This window comes from Symphalangus syndactylus, chromosome 4 (genome assembly GCF_028878055.3).
Source record: "Symphalangus syndactylus isolate Jambi chromosome 4, NHGRI_mSymSyn1-v2.1_pri, whole genome shotgun sequence".
NCBI classification, from domain to species: domain Eukaryota; kingdom Metazoa; phylum Chordata; class Mammalia; order Primates; family Hylobatidae; genus Symphalangus; species Symphalangus syndactylus.
The window spans coordinates 110038420-110054023 of record NC_072426.2 but is presented as its reverse complement, the minus strand read 5'-3'; positions in this window follow the sequence as shown (position 1 = coordinate 110054023).

Genomic DNA, 15604 nt, shown 5'->3' with positions numbered 1-15604 from the left:
ACTCATTTTGTGTGGTGGTGTGGGACTAGATTGTCAAGAGCTGACACCACTGATAGTGCTTTTCCTGTCTGTGAAAGTGTTAAACTTTCTAACTCCACTGGGGCTCACTGTCTCCCTATGAGGTGACTGTAAGTGCAGCAAGCCAATACAGAAGCTGCCAAAAGGCTGCTATTTAGGAATTGCTTGACCACTTGACAGGCAAAGAGAATACAAGTACTAATAATAATCTACCATGTGTAGATGGTAGAACCCTCATCGTTGCTGGACTCATACTAACCTTAATTTCATATGATTCCCTCTATTTGTATATGTCTTCCTTTCTTCAAGTATATGATCTGTCCTTTGTTTTACTAGATGGATTGTGGTTTCTTCTTTTATCTGATAATATTAATATTATCATTTATTCATTTCTGTGTGTGTGTATATACATATATATGAGAATATTTACAAAAATGATAAAACACAGTATGACTATAAATGTTCAAAAATTTTCATTTTTAAGAAGGAGAAACTAAAATGTACTTTTTAGAAACTGAAATATACTTTTTGAGGGGAAACATGGTGTTTGTGGGTATTCTCTGCAATTTTTTTCTATCCTCTTCTAATGTTCTAAATATTTGCCATTTAATTCATTCTGGAAAATGATCAGCTATTACTTGCCTCCTCCTTCCAACAAGTCAAACCTTTCCATTATGAAGCTTATCACTTCACTGTGCATCATTTACTCTTGACTTCATCTTCTTTTTCTGCCTCTGAGAACAAGTTGACTTTTAAAGTCTCACATTATTTTTATTACTAATATTTTATTTTCTCCTAGATCTTTTGCACATCAGATAATCATGATCAGGGATCCTTTATCGTTATAAAAGTAAACAAACTGGAAAGTCATCTAAGTGTATATCCAACCATTGTTTTTTGTTTTTCATTATCAAACTTCTTGAAGACTATAAAATAACCTACACTCATCCCTCCCACGTGCCCACTTGTTTACTTTCCACTCCTTTCTCAACCCACCATAATGTGGCCAGTACTTCATGCACTCCACCGAAATCGTGAATGAAGTCATACCTAACTAACTACAATTTTTCACCCTTTTAAATAAATGTATTTGCATCTTATAATACCTACCACAAGGAATTAGTCTAGATTTTTCTCTAACTGTATGTCCAGTGATTTCTAAGAATGCTTTAGTGTCATCTCCTTTGTCTTTCCCTAAATACAGACATTTTTCAGTTTCTTTACTTGAATCTCCTTTTTTTTATAATTTCCTTGATGATCTCATTGAGTTTCACAGTTTAATAATTACATTTATGTGCTTCATTATTATACTTGTATTTATAGCCCACATATTCTCCTGAGCTACATTTTCAGGCATTTATAGGGAAATTTTATTGGGTACCTTAATAGCCCCTTAGAATCAATATATCCAAATAGTGCTTAGCATCTTCAATATCCATATGCTGCTTCTATGCATTCCTTATCTCTACAACAATTAAGTCTATTTTCTCAGTCCTTCTAGAACCTTCATTCGAGCCTTTTATACATTCAATTGTCAATTACTCCCTCAGCCTTTGACAGCCCTCTTTATTCTTCCAATGTCTTTAAAGCAATCTCCTTTCCTTCAGCAATCCAACTGTTCTAATTTAGGCCCTCCTTCCAACTCTTAAAATAGGCCTTTCATTGACCAGCTTATCGCCAACATTTCTTCCTCACGTCTCACTTCTATGTCAGATATGCTCATTTGTGTACACGCAACTATCACTTTCCTCTCTAATGAGGAAGTCCCAGTGTTGCTTTGGTGTTCACCATCACTTGTCCCTAGAAACAATGTCTCTCTGTAGTCCCTTGGGGTTAATCACCAGGTATCTAATTTAATCATGTTTATTTTATTGCCCTGGACAGTAATTTCTTTTATCAGGGCCTGTGACCCATTCCTGGCCAATTGTACCTAATGGTACTTAGCTTCTGGGAAAAGTTTTACTTACATATTAAAAGAGATCTGAGATCGGAAATGTCCCTGTTTTTAACAGGACGTTAGAGTTCTGCATTTGAAGCTTCGAACTGGTGCAGCTATCTTTCAAGCATGAAGGAAGACATCACTACTACATGGGTATGGCAAAGCAGATGGATTGAAAGCTCTGAACTTTAACAAAATGACTGATCAATTGATGTTGCCAACCCTGAAACCCTAGTATCTTTACTAACTTATGACAAGCTACTTACATTCAAACCCTTTTAATGTTGATTAAGTTGATTTGTGTTTGGCTGTTATTTGCATCCAAAAGCATAGCTGCTGCAACGCAAATCACTTTACTTTATTACTTTTAATTGTTCTCTATTCCCTCCAGAATAAATTGTAACACTCTTAGGATAGTATTTAAGGTCCTACATTAACTGACCATGACATACTTTTCCAGTTTTATATTCTGAAACTATTCTTTGAACCCTTAATAATCTACCCAAAATAACCTATTAATTCAGTGTTGTTGAAAATATTTTAGAATCTTTCTCTAATTTGCTTGGCAGCAATTTCCTTTCCACTTATAATAGCTTCTCCTACCTTTAAACCTTATTTCTATTGAAACATTTATGATCGTCCAAGGCTGAGTTCAAAAATAACAATCTTCATGAAGTTGCCCTAGTTCTATGGTGGGAATTTAAAAACTCTTCGTACGTGGGGTATTTATGTTATGTGGGAATTTTCTTCTAGCACCTGCCACAGTCTCTTTTGTATTAGAAACCTTTGTGCAGTTTCCTCTTTATCTTTGTAGATTCAATTTTACTTAGCAAAGCATGTCCCTGATAAAGTTGTTAGTCAAAATTACCAACTTGGCTGGGCATATTAACTCATGTCTATAATCTCAATACTTTGTGAGGCTGAGGCAGGAGTATTGCTTGAGGCCAGGAGATTGAGACTAGCCTGGGCAACATAGCAAAACTCCATGTATTAAGAAAAGAAAATCTGTAACTGAAACAGGGCAAACTAAAACAAAATCTTTAACCCCCTAGCCCACGGACTAAAAACACATGCTGACAGTCATTCTTACTTTAGGGTGTAGTAATTGTGATTTCTGAATTATGTGTCAGGGAAATGTTATACTTGTGTACCTGGACACATTGACACAAGTGTGCATTGTGGCACTGTTTCTAGTTTAAAACAATTTAAATGAACTAAGTGTCCATCTACAAAAAAATTAAAAGAAATTAAATGTTATTTAATTCATACTATTAAATGTTAAATAGGCATAAAAATAAATGAACTAAACCTGTATATGTCAATGTAAGTAATTCTTCAGACTTCAACATTGAGTCAAAAGAGAAAATTGTATGATATAGAATATTATTTAGAAATGTCAGTACTAAGAGGGTAACCAATATCAGGAAGGAGGCCTGGAAAAAACATCTTAACTTGAAGGAAAGAAGGATTTCAAAACTGTAAACTGATGGACAGAGCTCTTAGAGGATGAAAGTAAAAGAATACCTGTTATTAAGTGACATCAGTGAAAAGTCATGGTATCCAAAGGACATGAAAATGTTTTACCTTCTTTCCCAATCCTCTGAGTAGGACTTAGATTATCTGCATATGCACTCCTCATTACCGTCTTCTCTCCTCTCTCGGAAAGAGAAATCTTTCTCCCTATTCAAGGCTAATTATTATCCCTGTGTTGCAGATATCATTCACCCCAATGTCTTGGGAACTTTACATCTACAGTTATGTATTCACTCCCTTGTCTTTCCAACTTCTATATAGTATAATTTCTTATCTTTTTATAGTTTATAAATGTCTTATCTCTCCTCTTGTGTTTTAACAGATGACTTATTTTTAGGAAATGTTTAATTCATGCTGCCTTCATTGTCTAAATTACCATTTAAACTTTAGTTCACAGCACTATTCTCTGTTTGCTAGCATTTACCTAGCTGTCTTAGCATCTCCCAAAAAATCCTATTCACCAAATCCGGTAAACAGTCACTGAAAATTATTTTTTGTTGACTCCAAATGTTGCATGTTATTTAACCAACTCTCTTATAATGGAAAGCCTGTTTATACTTGCTCTTTTTTTTTAAACAAAAGTGTTGTATTATAGAATAGTTTTAGATTTACACGAAAGTTGAGAAAGTAGTACAGAGAGTTCTTGCATGCCCTAGGCTCAGTTTCTCCTATTATTATCTTATATTAGTATGGTACATTTGTGCCAATTAGTGAAACAGCATTGATACATTATTATTAAATAAAGACCATTCTTTTTCAAGGTCCCATCAAGGACACCACTTTACATGTAGCTGCCACGTCTCCTTAGGGTTCTTTTGGTTATGCCAGTCTCTCAGACTTTCCTTGTTTTTGATGACCTTAAAGGTTTTGAGGAGTACTGCTTTGGCATTTTGAAGAATATCTTTTAATTGAGATTCATCTAATGTTTTTCTTACTATTAGATTAAGGTTATAGATTTTTGATGGAAGGCCACAGAAACAAAGTGTCATTCTCATCACATTCTATCAATGATAGATACTAGTAGCAGAATTTATCACTGTTGATAGTATTCTGATGAAGTTTAACATTAAATAAAGTTACTTTTTTGCCCCCTTTCCATACTGCAGTCTTTGGAAAAAAAGTTTCTGTGTTCACACCACACTTAAGGAGTGGGAACTTATATTCTACCTCCTTTGAGTATCCACATAAATTATTTGTAATTCTTCCACACAGCAAAGTTGTGTAATATCATCTATCTCTCTATTCACTTATGCATTCATTTGTATTAGTATGGACTCATGGATATTTGTTTTATACTTTGGGTTATAATCCAATACAATTTTATTTTATTTTATTTTATTTTATTTTATTTACTTTTTTGAGATAGAGTCTCGCTCTGTCACCCAGGGCTGGAGTGCAGAGGCACAATCTCGACTCACCACAAACTCCACATCCTGGGTTCAAGGGATTCTCCTGCCTCAGCCTCCCAGGTAGCTGGAATTACAAGTGGATGCAAATGTGCCTGGCTAATTTTTGTATTTTTAGTAGAGACCAGGTTTCACCATGTTGGTCAGGCTGGTCTTGAACTCCTGACCTCAAGTGACCCATCCGCTTCAGTCTCCCAAAGTGCTGTGATTACAGGTGTCAGCCACCACACCCAGCCTTACAATTTTATTTTGTTGCTGAAATTGTCCTAGCTTTGGCCATTGGGACCTCTTTCAGTTGGTTCTTGTGTCCCTTTGACATATCCCATTCATTATGGGTTTATTTCCCCACTTCACTTTTTTTTTTCTTTTTAGCACTTTCTTGCTCTATGGCCCTACAAAGATGCTCACAGTTCATCTTGTATCTTTTCTGCCTCAGGCTAAGTGTCAACCATTTCTTCAAGAAGGCCTGGATCCTTGGAGAATGGTATTAAATACCAAAATATTGGTGCTCGTGTAGCTTCTCTTACTTTTCAAGCACTATTTCTATTTCTCTGTTTTCCCACCTTATTATTTCTTCTTCATTTCTTTCTTTTTTTTTTTTTTTTTTTTTTTTGAGATGGAGCCTTGCTCTGTTGCCCAGGCTAAAGTGCAGCAACGTGATCTCAGCTCACTGCAACCTCCGCCTCCCCGATTCAAGCGATTCTTCTGCCTCAGCCTTCCAAGTAGCTGGAATTACAGGCATGCACAACCACACCCAGCTAATTTTTGTATTTGTAGTAGAGAAACGGTTTCACCATGTTGACCAGACTGGTTTCGAACTCCCGACCTCAGGTGATCTGCCTGCTTCAGCCTCCTAAAGTGCTGGGATTACAGGTGTGAGTCCCTGTGCCCGGCCCTTCATTTCTTATATATGTTCCTTTCTCTGTGTCTATCCCCCTTACTTTTTTTTGTTTGTTTGTTTGCTAGCTATTTGCTCTGATTTTTCTTCTCCTGCACTTACGGTCTCTCCTGCATGAATTCACCATTAGAAAAGAACAACCATCAGCTGCCTCTGGATGCTCCAACAAGATCTCCTCTCACTATTTTCCAGCTTCACAGATTAGGAGTCAGTGTGTAAGCTCCAGTTAGTGGAGTGGTTCTTTGACGTTGTTACTCGTGCTTCAGGTCCATTTGCATTCTCCAATCTACCTGTACAAAACAGATATATTTCTAGGAGTTTAGATCCTTGCTTTAGTCCATTTGTAAAATAGATACTTTTATTCTTCTTTGGGTCCTTCTATTTTCCCTTGGTTATAACACTGGTGAGCAGAAAGAATGAAGAATCAAAACTCACTAATTTGAGAGGCCATCTAGTCTCATTATTTAAATATATACTCATATGTTCACCAGTAACAATATGTACCTCTAGTCTAAGTCACTTTCCCAAAATTTAAGACTGAGAATTTTAAATAAGATGCAGTCACTCAGGTGTCCCCCAGCCATCTGAAAATCATCATGTCTAAGCTTTCCTCATTATCTCACCATTTACTCTTCCCATATTCTATAGCCTGGAAATTGTTTTAACATAAACCTGTTTACTCAAGCAGTAAAAAGAGGACTCAGCCTCAGCAACTTCTTGTATTTTCTGTCCCCTAATCCAGTGCTAAGCAAGACCAGTTGATTCTGCTTTTCTAATGTGTGTAGGCTTCTCTAAAGCCTCTTAAATAATTCTTCAGTGCTTTTATGTCACCACTCCTCTTAGGGAAAATTGCTTAGATTAGCATACAAATTTTGAATTATCTTCTTTACCTTCAATTATAATTTCCCTAGTTTATTGTCCACACGACTGCCAATATTATCCTTCCCGAATATAAAGCTAATCATAATACTCTATTGTCTTCAGAACAAAGTTAACAGTCAATTTCCCCCACCCCAGCTTTTTTTTTAAGTCATAGCAAATAAGACACACAGCTAACTTCAAACACAGTACTTTTTCACATAGAAATCCTTTTACCAGGACTTCATTTCTCTCTCTGTGCTTACTAACCTTTGTTTGTTCCTCACCTTTCATTTTCTTCTAGTTTACTCACTCATCTGTTAAGGCTTAGTTCAGCAGTAAGACCCATCTATCTATAAGGTGTGAGTTAATGGACAGTTTTTCTGAGCTTGCAGACCCTCCACCATGTGCCTAACTCTCTCCTAGATTTAAACAGTAATCTAAGTTTAGTATCTGTGTATCAATTATGGGAAGGGCATGCAATTCATTTACTCTATATTCCAGCCTCCTACTTTCAAATGGAATGGTATGGGAGATTTGTGAGACCCTGATACTTATTGGGTTATTTTTTTCAGAAGACAGAGCTAAAATGTTGAGGCCATGAGACCCATAACTGGCACATTCACCATTATTCTTTCTGCCACTCTGCTCAGGTAGAATGGTTTTCCTTGTTGTTTGTGTCTGCAATAGTCATCAGCTATGTCTGTGTGCTTCCAAAATGTCTCCTCTCACTTTGTTCAAGCACTAAATTAGAAACATTGGTGACGATGGATAAATGCTTGCTAAATAAAAGAACTAAGAGTAATACAGGATTTGAAGCTACTGATTAAGCCGATTGCTGAGGTTATAGTGTAGAAGGCACAATTGGTGTCAGTGCCAAGGGACACTTTTTTCAACAATCACTATCAGACTGTTCATTTTTTTTTTCAATTTGCACAGTTAACATTGTTTCATTCTTATGTAACTACTTTAAAAACAATCCTGGCCAGGCGCGGTGGCTCACGCTTGTAATCCCAGGACTTTGGGAGGCCGTGGCGGGCGGATCACGAGGTCAGGAGATCGAGACCACGGTGAAACCCCGTCTCTACTAAAAAATAAAAAAAAAAATTAGCCGGGCGTGGTGGCGGGCGCCTGTAGTCCCAGCTACTCGGAGAGGCTGAGGCAGGAGAATGGCGTGAACCCGGGAGGCGGAGCTTGCAGTGAGCCAAGATTGTGCCACTGCACTCCAGCCTGAGCGACAGAGCAAGACTCCGTCTCAAAAACAAACAAACAAACAAAAAACAATCCTTATGCCCTAACTACATCCTAACCAAAGCAATTTCTACCACAAACTTCCTGTATCAGTTAATATTAGCTTATGGTAATTTTTAAAAATCCCAACTCAGACTACTTTATGAATACAGAAATCTGTCATTTCAAATGGTAAGATATCCAGGGATATGATGGCTAAGCAGTGCAACATGACTCTTAATTTCTTTAGATTTTTTTGAGGTGACCACGATCTCTATGTGATTCATCCTCAAGCTCTGTCAAGGAGACTGCAGAATTCCTAAGCCTCGTATTTAGGCATGACAATATCCTGAAAAAGAAATGGCCCATTCTTGCTCCTTGTACTTGTAGTAGAAGAAAACCTATACATTTATCTATTTCTATTTTTATTACCTCACTACTCATTTTCAATCATTAGGCAATATGTGGATCTTAATTTTGATTCTCCAAAAGCTGACACTGAGATAAGAATTTAAGTGGAATAATTATCTGGGAAGCAATTTCAGGAAGCACCATCAGAGTGTCATAGGAACGCAGGGTAGGTAGGCAAACAAAGAAAAAATGAGTTACATTCTGAGTGAGGTAGTTAACTCTTGCCAGATATCCTTTCACAGACTGTGTAGAAAGCACGTGAGAATAGTTGCACCAGCAGGCAAGCGAAGCTGGTATGTATTTCCTGCAAATCTTGTCTTTCTCCCTGGCACTTCTGTTGACTTTCCTTATGGTCAAGAACCTTATGTTGTCCAAGAAAACCCTTGGGCAGATGGATGCAGCTGATTCAGATAAGAAGTTGGGGGTATATACAGAAAGCATCTACTGAAGGTGCAGATGACATTTGGGGTGTGCCAAACAGAAGAGGGCAAAAAGAGTGTCTGCTACAAAGCCCACCCCAGAATAATTTATCACTAGGATTAATTGAAAAATAATTTTTCACATATGCTTCTCAAATCTGATGGATGAATACCTGGAGTAACCACCATGGTTACTATTCCCTCTATAAAGGGTTTTTGAGTTTATAATGAGGAAATGAATCTAAGCCAAATAATTACAGTTGGTTTTCATTATTGTAACTTAATTTCACTTTCCATTCAAAACAAAATGTAGTCAAATCTAGTACAATAAAATCTGATTAACTTCTCTGTTTTTACTAAAGACTTCAATTACAACGTTGGTTTTATTCCTCTTAGAATTCTGCTTTTTACTATTCTTGTTTTTCTATTAGTTCACGTGCCTCCACAATAAAATTTTAAGATGCTGAAAATAGTCATGTCATTCCTTCCTCTATCAATTAAAAAAGAATGAGTTACAGACAAAAAGTAGTTTAAGATAAAAAAAATTCAAGATTTAAAAGTTTTAACATTAGGCCTTATTTGCTTTATCTCTCTATCTATGTATAAAATTATATCAGTGTATCTTCATTATCATTATCATTCTCTCTCTGTTCATCCATCTAGATTCACAGTATTTGTCAAACTAATTGAATGTAAGTTGAACCCATGATAACATTTCACCTCTAAATAATTTAAGATCGATTCTCAAAGAACAGAGGCAATCCTCTTTATAACCACAATAACACTCAATAAATTCAACAGTGATGAAAATGTTATATAATATACAAATTCATATTTAAATTTATTAGATTGTCCAAATAATGCTGTTAGTTGGCTTGTTTTGTTAATTCAGAGTAAGAATAATTGTGCATTGCATTGAGTTGTCAAGTCTTTTATATTCTGTATTGGTCAAGATTCTCCACAGAAACCAAAAAAATAAGATGTATATACAAAAAGGTATTTATGATAAAGATTTAGCTCACACAATTATGAAGGCTGCAAGTCCCAAGATCTGCGGGGTGAGTGGGCAAACTGGAGACTCAGGAAAGCCAATGGTTTAGTTTCAGTCTGAAGGCTGCCAGAGGTTGAGATCTAGGAAGCATCACTATTTCATTTACAGTCTGAAGGCAGGACAAAAACAGATGTCCCAGTTTAAAGGTTATTGGGCAGGAAGAATACTTATGTGTTCAAGGGAGAGTTAGCCTTTTCATTCTCTTCAGGCCTTCAACTGATTGAGTGAGACCCACTCCCATTAGGGAGAGCTAGCTACAAATTTAAATGTTATTTAGTCTACCAATTTAAATGACAATCTCATCCAACAACACCCTTACAGAAACACCCAGAATAATGTTTGATTAAATATCTGGGCAACCTATGGAAAATCAAATTGATGCATAAAATTAACCATAAAAGACTCAATCTAAAATGTCTTCTTAACTTAAAAAGTTGTTTTGATTATTCATGGCAGTAAATTTTTTAAAGATCTTGACAAGCTTTCTTTTTTTTCATAACTTTATTTTAGAATAGTTTCAGATCTACAGAAAAGTTGCAAATACCATCCAGAGAGTTTGCTTATAATCTCTCCACTATTTTGAACTTCTGACATTACCATGATACATTTTCCAAAACTAAGAAGTCACATTGGTACATTATGATTATCTAAAATTCAGACTTTTAGCAATATTTCAATCCCATCTTCTTTCTGTTTTAGGGTCTGATCTAGGGTACCACATTTAATTTATTTGTCGTGTTTCCCAGATATCCTCTGGTCTAGGATGGTTGCTGAGTCTTTTGTTGTTATTCATTATCTTTACAGTCTTAGAGAGTACTACAGAATATCCCCCAGTCTGGGGTTGCCTTATTATTTTTTAAAAATTAGCCATGGGTAATGGGTTTTTGGAAAAGGTACCACAGAAGCGAAGTTACTTTCTCATCTCATCATATCACAGGGCATATGATAGCCATGTGATCTCACTAATGATGTTGTTAACATTCACCACTTTGTTAAGGTAGTGTTTGACAGGTTTCTTCACTGTAACTGTACTATTTTTCCTTCCCCACTCTATTTTTGAAAGCAAGTCTCACTAAAGCCTAGAAAACCATAGGTAGGGAGGGAAGTGGTAGAAACTAAACTTCACCTCCAGTAGAGGAAATTATCTACACTATTATTTACAATTCTTCTGCATGGGAGATTTGTATATTTATTTATTCATTCAAACGTCTATTTATATCAGTGTGGACTCGTGTATATTTCTTTTATACTTTGTAAATTAAAAGAAATATACTTATGTATCTGTACTTATGTATATTTATTTTATACTTTAAATATACTCATATATATTTCTTTTATATTTATAATCCAAAACTACTTTATTAATTTGTGGCTTGAATTATTCCACTTTTCACCATTGGGAGCTCCTTTACCAGGTCAGTTTTGTGATAGTAACTCACTATATTCCTCTTTATATTCATCTTTCCTTTCCCCCATATCTCATGTCTATACTATGAAACAGGATGGAAATTCAGTACTTTTAGATAACTGAATTTCAATATAACATATCACTAAGAAAAATACTTTTCCATTCTATATTTAAATGCTTGTAAACCTACTGTCCATCACTTGATTGACAAATTAACAAATGAGGCATTATTAGAATATGTTTACTATTTTAAAAATTAGAACTCATAAATATAAAATATAAGCTACCAAACCCATCTGTTGAAGAAATCTTGATACTTAAAAAGACTTTCTTTCCCTGACACTTGAAGATCTCTCCTGCCTTTCATATGCGGTCCTAAATATGACAGCTGCATGGGTGATTAGCTCTCTCACCTCTGAAATTTAAATTCCACGTGCTTACTATGTCAATTTATCTAAAATAATGTATAGTAATGGAAAGGCCACTGATATTTATACATAGATATATTTGTATGTTAGCAACTTACGTTGCCAACAGTGTGCAAGGAAGCCTCAATATGTCACTTGCATTTGACAGAAAGCTTATTGCTTTAATTTTTCAAGAAGGGCATGAATATTCTTATATTTCCTCTAAATTTAAATAATCTAGTGTCAAATGGCATTATTTAAAAAGAAGTTTGATTTTCAAGGAAGAATTTATGTTATATCATGGCTACTGATTGGAATGTGGCAAATAACATACTAAAAACAAGGCTAAACTTATCACCGCATCTTATCTGCTATTTTTATGCTTTTGTATATAGACTTTAGCTATTACACATAAAAGTAGAGATGTGAAGTGGTATAATAGACTAATATAAAGTGCAGAATTCTAGCTTCATGAGTTAATATTTCTCATCCAAATCACATAGAGAAAATAATAATCTCTTAACAATAGTGATATAGAATGAGATAATGTAAGCAAATAAAATACCTAGACCAGTACTTAAAATAGAGTAGGTACTTGATCTCTTTTGCTACCTTCCTCCTTCACAAGCAGGTATTGACAAGATTATATTTATAAATAAAACCCATTATAAATGTAATTTTACTTTTAATGTGCATTAATATTTTATGGTTCAAACCTGAATTGATTAACCTTCATATATTATCACCTCTCGATGTAAAAGAATACTTAGTGTTGCTATTTAGTAGTCTGGAGCAGCGGTATAAATTCTCATAAGTAAAAGTCATATTTAACATTTTTACACTAAAATGCATGCATGTATTTTCTTTAAAAAATTTAAAAGTTCTGAAAATGGTAATGAACATTTTATAATTATTTCACATAGCAAATCAAGCCACACATGATCACCTATTGAGAAAAATCCTCCCAAGCAAGGGTGCCCTTTGGTGATCAGAGCTTGTTTGGGCCCTGAACCTGCTTGTCTCTGGCCACCTCATTACTCCCTTCCAGAGGATTCGGCACTTGTTCTCTTGAGGTTGGGCTATTTAGGGTGAGAGCCAGGGGAAGTAACAGAAAAAATGAAATAGGAGCTTCACAATCATATTCGTTTCCTAATTGTTCTCTAGTAAAATCAAAAACGTTTCTCATAAGCTAGACTGAAACTCCTCTGGAGCACATAGGCTCCAATTTTATGATGTTACTTTGCTACTTCTTTTCCCAATTAAGGCTTACTTTAAATTCATTTGTATTTGATATTGCCTCTGGAAAATGATAGGGGATGGAGCTAATGATGAACTCATGTGTTGTGATCTTTAATCCCAACATGTGGATCTGTTGTTTTTCCTAGTGTTCTATAGTTGTAAGTTAGGCGTTTTTGGAAGCCATGTGAATGCCACCAGGGTTAAAGAAATATGCATAAATAAATAATTATCTCTCAATGAATTTGATCATTTCAGTGTTCTAAAAGCATGATTATTCTTTCCATGGGTGTATAAAATTATCAAGGACCATTTTAAACAGTGTAGAAATTCAAAGCCATCATAATAATATCCACTGTTGCCCACACACATTGGCAATATTATTTCCTGGACCTCATAAATTTGTGTGCATTTTATGTCTAATATATGTCAATTCTAATTAAAACACTGTTTAGTTTATTAAAGAATGTAAAATATCATATAAAATGTAAATGGTTATGTAATTTACTACCAGAGGCATAATTTAGGCTATATGGTAAATATTTATTTACTCACCTCAAAATTTAAAAAAATTTCTTTTTCAAAATTTCAACATTTCTTCTAGATAGAGAGAGTGTATGTGCAGATTTGTTACATGGGAATATTACGTGATGGTGAGGTTTGAAGTACAGATCCCATCACTCTGTTAGTGAGCACAGTACCTGATAGGTAGTTTTTTAACTCATGCCCTCTCGCTTTAACCTCTAGTAGTCTATGGTGTATGTTATTCCTACATTTATGTCCATGCGTACTCAATGCATAGCTCCCACTTGTAAGTGAGCACATGCGGTATTTGATTTTTTTGTTCCTATGTTAATATGCTTAGGGTTATGGCCTCCAGCTTCATCCATGTTGTTTCAAAGCACATGATTTCATTCTCCAAAATTAAAGAAAATATTATTATTTATTAGACTTATAACAACTAAATATGTAGTTACACTTAAAAAATGGATCCTGAGCATAAGAAAGTAATCTACATAAGCTCAGTTAATAGAATATCAACACATTTCCTTTGCTATGTGATACTCGCTTTGAATACTAAATATTTCAAAAGGTCTTTTCCCACATCTTTTTGTGCATAGGCAATGTGAAGAACAAAATAAAAGCTCAGATATGATAGCTAATATTCACCTGTTCTGCTAATTTAGTTAAGTACATTTTTATCTACATCATGTGTTGCGTAAAATAGCTTCTGTGGCTTTAATTACAAATTTTGACTGGAGATAAGAGGAGATTCTTCTAGTAGGTTGAAAACTATTATAAACAGTTGATAAATAGCAACATATAAAAGTCCTTGTTTCCATTTCTGTGCTTTTATTTATAGCTATGGAAAGAATTCTCGGAAAATATCAATCTTCATTTTATGATGGTTGGCATGTTTTCTTATAAAACCCTAAATATCATTAAATACATCAAAAATTAGTAAGGGAAACAACATCCAGTTCAATACTCAAAATATAGAATGCAATTCAAGCAGTCATAAATTTTCATAATAAAATCATGTCAACCGAAGTATGTGCTATCTATTTTATTCAAACTCTCTATAAAGCACAAGTTGTATTTCTTTTTTAAAAAGAAGACAATTGTTTCACTTACTATACATACAGCATGTTTAGGATTAGTCCCCATATCAATTGTTTTTCTAAGTCTACCACTAAACACCAGTACTAACAAGTCCATAGATTTTACTCTTGGTTTTACGATTTTGGTTTTTATAAAACTGAAACTAAGGAAACAAGTACATGATTCATAAATATTCATACCCTTCAACATTATGCACTTTAAATTTAAACTAGTATGTTGGTTACAGAAAGTTTTGTTATAATTTCTCCTTTAAAAGTCTATCCTCAGGGAACTAAGCCTCAAATTCACAAAATAAACTGTAAATATGGTGAAAATGGGCGTGAACTGTGTCATCCATCAGGAGATAATCTCAGTAGGTTAGAGAAGAAGTGATCAATGTAGTTGAGTACATTGTGTAGAAAAGTAAGACTGACTGAGGTAGAAAAGGGTGTGACTGTGAGATGATGCAGAGTCAGGAAGAGGTAACCACATTAAGTTTGGCCAGAAATAATAATTTGAAATAGTGATGTATTTGAATATTACATCTATCAAAATGATCAAAGAAACTAAAGACTAATTTGATATAAAAATTAACTCAAATCTGACTTCTCTAATAAGCTCAACTTATTTTAGGAATGAGGTCTATAAGAGTTCCAATGCCTACAAAACTTTAAAGACCATATTAATATAAACCTAAAGAAAAATTCTTCTTAATGCTTATAAAATTTATTTTTTTATTTATGTTTTCATTGCAGGTATTCTACAACTATTCCCAAACTGGTTCTAAAATACAGTTCTGGAAAATGAATTCTCTGTACTTGATTGATAAATTGATAGATAAATGAAAAATGTTTTTGTTGAAAATAATAATGATATTATTATTTTCCATAATCCTAGCACTTTGGGAGGCCCAGGAGAGCAGATTGCTTGAGTTCAGGAGTTATAAACCAGCCCGGGCAACATGGCAAAACCCCATCTCTACAAGAAGTACAAAAATTAGCTGGACATGGTGGCATGCATATGTAGTCCCAGCTGCTGAGATGGGAGGATCAGTTGCGCCTAGGAGGTCGAGGCTTCAGTGAGCAATAATTGTGCCACTGCATTCCTTCCTGGGAGACAGAGTGAGATAATAATAATATTATTATTATTTTCCATTATTGGAAATCGCAGGAACTCATTTATTTCAAA